Raw genomic sequence first — 6000 nt, forward strand, 5'->3', positions numbered from 1 at the left:
ATCATATTTCCTGATTTGTGTCAGCCATTGCATAATGAATTATTATTAACCTTTGGGAAAAAATGCGTTTCAAAATCCTGAACTGACGGCAAAGTCTCTTCTTTAAACTTAACATGAATAATTTCCCTTCCTGAAGCCCACCTTATAACTTCCTGTTATAAGTGTGATTCAAAGTGTGATTCAAAGCCAAGGCTCATGAGCATGGAACTTTGAATCACAAAATTGTGATTGGATGAAATTGTAATTTTCTGAAGAAGCAGAAATCCAGCGAAACAAGGCATAACCGGTTGCTTGTCATAATATCATTGCATTAGCCTGCATATATTCACTACGGTGGATACTGAGTATGGATTGCTAAACGGCTGTGCAAAAGAGGAATCCTATTGGTCAGCTTGTCAGCTGACTTTTAGAAGACATATTGCAAGACGACACTGTGCAGCAAGACATCTGTAATTTCTCTTTGAGGACTTGGATTGCAGGACATTGTGGACATTTATCTATTTTGTCTATGGTGGTTTAGTATTGATAATCGTGTTATGAAAACTTTGTAAACTGGTATTTAAAGAGATACTAAGCATGGGAAAAATATAAAAATAACAAAAGAATTGGAAGTGGCTGCATGTTGGGATATTTTTCCAAAATAAGGCAACTACAAAGCTTTTGAATCCAATTGGAAAATAAGCAAGTTGTCCGTTTGACTGTCAGCTGTGAATAAAAAATCGTATATGTCACAACAAAATAATGAAATATACTTGATCCCTACCATTATACATTAAGTGCTTACCTAGAATTAATGCGTCTATATGGAATTCAGAAGCGCATATTGTTTCATGTAAGTGGTAAGGAGAAAGAGAAGGCGGGGTTTGTTTATAGAGATTGAGTCCCATCGGTCAAGGGACTGGTGAGCGAGAGCGAAAAGAGAAACTGCTGTGCGACTCTTAAAGGTGCAACAGTCTGCTAGATTATCATAAATCATAAAAAGCAAGCGAGATCAAACTCATTGTTCAGGCCATTTGGTATGAGAGTTTGAAAAGCATAAATCAAGCGAGACTCCTGTTGGAGTAAAATTTTCTTCGCATCCTGAATATGAAATGGTTTCGTTTTGAACTGCCAAAGGACAAAAAAAATATATCAGTGTCTGAATGATGTAAATTAATATAATGTTGCACCAATGGCGCCTCAAGATTCCGAGAGCGTATGTTCACCGATCCTAAGGCGGACTCAATGCCGCCATTTTCTTCAACGACGTTATTTCTGGCACAGGTGTTTCCTGTTATTGTAACTACCTGGCAGTTGGCAACCCTAGTAACTGCCCTATACGGAGTGGTTAAAATGCTTAGGGCTGTTTAGCTTGAAAAGAAGGCGGCTGAGGGGAGACATGATAGAGGTCTATAAAATTATGTATAGAATGGAGAGAGTGGACAGGGAGAAGCTTTTCTCCCTCTCTCATAATACTAGAACGTGGGGTCATCTGCTGAAGCTGGAGGGTGAAAGATACCAAAGAGATAAAAGGAAGTATTTTTTCACACAGCGCATAGTTAAATTGTGGAACTCCCTGCCCCAGGATGTGGTGATGGCTGCCAACTTGGAAGGCTGCCAACTTGTTCATGGAGGAGAGAGGTATTCTTGGCTACTAGTAAAAATGGATACTGTAATGCCCAGATATAAGGGCTGGTATAAAATACTATGTACTCATATGCACACACGTGGAAGCTTTGGGGAAGTTGGCATCCGGGAGCCATGAACCAACAAATCATGCTCTCTGTGCTTGGTACGGCCTTTCACCAGTAGAGCTCTGAATTACCTTCATCCTTAGGAATGTGTTTTCTACTTCCAAGATCACAAGACCTAAAACTTGCTTAGAGACGGCTTTGGGCAATATCTATGGCTATGCTAATTAGAGTGAAGTAGACAATGTGCATTGGTGCTTTTGTGTATCAATCTGCTTGTCAGCAGCCATGGGCCTGCCCCATGCGAATGCATAAATGATCATAAGCTTCCTTTGTTTCTGGGGTGAGTAACTCTGCATCTTATTTGTGGGTTATTTCACCCCCAGGTCTGTGTTTAGCTAAATAAAGAACTGTTGCTCTTTTTAACCTCCTCCTAGTTGTCTTCATTGGACTCTATAAGACAACCAGGGCACTTCAATACTAGTCATGATGCATACCTATTCTCTCCAGGATCAGAGGAGCATGCCTATCATATTAGGTGCTGTGGAACACAGGCAGGACAATGCTGCTGCACTCGTCTTGTTTGTGGGCTTCTAGAGGCACCCGTATGGCCACTGTGTGAACAGACTGCTGGACTTAATGGACCTTGGTCTGATCCAGCAGGGCCTTTCTTATGTTCTTATGTATTTCCCCCTAACCCTTTCTCTCTCAGTGCCTTAAACTATAGATATTTTTACTGATATCAGATATTCTATTTTTTACTGTATGCGATGTATTGTTATTTATGTTTATTATTTAAAACTGTGTAAACCTATAACTGAATAAAAATTAAAATAGAAAAAGGAGGCAAAGTCAAACCAGTTACAAAACAAAGACAAGTTGCAAACTGTGCAAGGTTTAGACTTCTCTGTTTCACCTCCAGTCCAGCAGCTGAGCAGCCTTGCGATAAAAGGGGCTATATTTCTTCTCATAAACTCTGAAGCACCCTCATACCAAGTTTATTAAATGGGTGTTGTGCCTAGCCTCATATATCATGGAAGGATAACTGACAAAACTGCACTGCAAGAGAACTGCTTCCTAAGGCATTTAGGCCACGAGATTCCTATTAAAAGATGCATCTTGAAGTTTTTTTTTTTAAAGACAAATAACCCCTTGTCCAGCTTTGCAAATTTATCAACCAAACATTGTTTAACTCCGTTCTGAGTAAGCAGTATTCTAATGTATTTATCTTCTTATATGACACCTAGCCGTTCCCTTCGTTCACGCCTTAGACCAGACACCTTGATGGACTGCTAAGAGGCATCCAGAACAACAGCCGTGTGTTGTGCTTGCTATCAAAGAACTCCAGTCTCAGTGTAGAAGTACCAGAAGCAGCATGAAAGGCAGGTAAGGAAGTAATAGCTGCCATAATTAACTTTGCAGAAAGCTTTGGCGAATGGGGCAGTGTATTTGCACCAGTTATTTGTGTATTTAGGCTTCTGTTGTTGGTCTGTTTTGAAATATGGGTTTAATTCAAGGTGTTTTCCCTGCCACAGACCCTGTATCAGTAAGTTGAAAAGACTCATCTGAGGTTGTAAAAATGGATTTTGTGGCTTTCCAGAATTCTCACCATGTCACATGAATCTCTGGGATCAGAGATTAATATGGAGAATGTATTTTGCCCAGAAGTCTGTACATTTTTGCTGGTATTCTGTGCCTATCTATTCACAGCATGTCATTGTAACTTTGCCAAGGGTTATTCAGAATGCATGTTTCATTGCATATTAATATCATGCCTATGTCCATTTACTCAGAAGTGAGCCTTGTAGATTCCATTTATTTCTACTTCACACATTGCAGAAGTACAGAGGTTGGGTCTGGGGTCCTCACCCTATGTAACAGTCAAATGCAAGTTGTGGGTTCTCTCAGTTTCTGTGAGCTGGGTGTCTGATTCAGATCAGGACCGGGTCGCTCTTGGTGAAGGGGCTTCAACCTTCCCCCTGCACTGCCCTGTTTTCCTGACTTGAAACAGTCCTGGAGTAGTGCTATTTGACCCACGGGGAAACCCACTTGTAAACCAATGAACATGTGAGTTCCCCAACAGGCCAAACAGCACCCCTTGGACCATGTTAGGGCAGGGAAATGGCATGGGAGGAAGGCGGAAGCTCCTTCTTCAGGCATGACAAGATCCTGATCCAAATTTGGCACCCCCATGTGAACCCCAACTAATTTCTGACTGTTACACAGAGTGGGGACCGCAGACTAGGGTTGCCAACCTCCAGGTACTAGCTGGAGATCTCCTGCTATTACAACTGATCTCCAGCCAATAGGGGTCAGTTCAACTGGAGAAAATGGCCACTTTGGCAATTGGACTCTATGGCATTGAAACCCCTCCCCAAACCCTGCCCTCCTCAGGCTCTGCCCCTAAAACCTCCCGACAATGTGGAGAGGGACCTGGCAACCCTACCCCAGACCCAACCTAACTCACAAACTCAGATCCAGCCTCAAACTTAAATCAGAGCCCTTCATAGTGGGCAGGTTTGCTGTAGCCCTTGAATGTGTCCCATTTGGGAAAAACTCCGTTAGAAGGTACAGATAAGGTCTTTTATGCATGGTTGTTTCACTTGCCGTCAACCCCTCCGACGACTTTGGGTTTTTGTGTTGATTATGCATGCCATTTCCGGCCGTCAGAGGTCGCCTCGCTCCCCTCCCTGCGTTTCCCCCGCATTTTCAGGGACCTGTTTTATCTTGAATTTGAAAATATGGGCAAAATGCAGGGAAATGTTGGAGGGGTGACGGCAAATGAAACAGCCATGCATAAAAGACCTAAGTCTGCTGCTTAAAACTGAGATCACCCTATGATCCTCACACAGCAAATTTTCAGGAGTTAACAGGTCTGCTATTTAGGGAAGGCTCCATTTGAAGCACTTTACCTCTATATTACTGTCAGTCTTAATTCAGTACTAGAAGCACCTTGAGCCAAATTACACAGTATATACGAGATCCATGGCTAAATCTCCCAACGCTTTTATTTTGCTTAAAAGAAGCTACAGGGAACTCCAAATATGATCAAAGTAGAGGCAGTGTGGGAAGGGGTGTTTAATCCAATAAAAAAAAACCTAGAGGCCTCTGGGGGACACAACACAAGTATCTGTATAGTATAATCCTTTGCAATCACATGTATCAGGAACCTACCAATTGCATGGAGCAGGAGCACATGCTACTTGTGATCCTTCCAATATTGACAGTCACCAAGCTGTGTGAACAGGGCAACAGGCATCATTCCTATGCAGCAGTAGGAGATGTTGGTCTTCATGCCCTGCTTATAGACCTTCTGGGGGCTACTGAGTAAAACAGACTAGATGGATCACTGATCTCATCCAGCACAACTGCTCCTCTGTTCTTGTAGATAAGCTGCCTCTATGATTTTATTTAAACAGGGAACACACATGCTTTAAAAAGGGGAAGAACACAGCAAAGACTTATATTCTTGATAGACTGATGGACAGACAAAAGGAGCATGGAGACAAACAAATGTATTGAATGTCAATACTCCTGAATAAATAGCAATGTCCATATCTTCATTTCTAGGCAGCAAAAACCTGATATTCATGCCCTTGCTATAATTTCTCCAAGGCTGACTGCAAGACAAACAGTAATTGCTTTTCCAATTGCTAGAAAACACCTTGGCAGTCAGGAGTGGATACTGCATACACAACCACAACATCAGTAAGGATGTAAATAAGTTTATTTCCAGAGGATTCTTTTTCCGACAATCTGTGGCAAGTGGAACTGAAATTGGGGGTCTACACTGTACTAGAAAAAAATCCAGCAATTCCCTTCCCTATTTGGAAGGTCCTACCTACTATATTACTTCTCCTTCTTGTTGCAGAACATATGTGGGAACATTTCTGCTTCATTGCTTCCTATTTGTACTCTATAGCCAGGTATTACTGAACAGACCCTTAATCATTTCCTTTGGGTGGGGAAGACTTTAAAAGATCTGATTGTCCTTTTGCAGCAAAAAGAGATTGTTCCATTATTTTCTCTTCTTTCTCTTGATCATAATTGTGCTATTAGGATTATAAAAAAGGAAAAAGACATTAATGGGCAAGTCACTGTTGTTGCAAAGGGAAAGGTTACCATTAATGCTTCCTACTCTCCAGGTCAAGAAAAGGTTGTTTCAGGAGTACTGTCGCATGAGGAAGGAACATAAACCATTCATTATCCATCCAGGAGGAGCAGATCATCAACAGAGCCATGTGCAATAAGTACTGGGGGGAAAATCTAGGGTGGCTTTTTGAACTCACTGGGCTCCCAACAATGTGGAGAAATGTTTCTTCAGTGGTAC

Source organism: Euleptes europaea, chromosome 5 (assembly GCF_029931775.1).
Source record: "Euleptes europaea isolate rEulEur1 chromosome 5, rEulEur1.hap1, whole genome shotgun sequence".
Classification (NCBI taxonomy): domain Eukaryota; kingdom Metazoa; phylum Chordata; class Lepidosauria; order Squamata; family Sphaerodactylidae; genus Euleptes; species Euleptes europaea.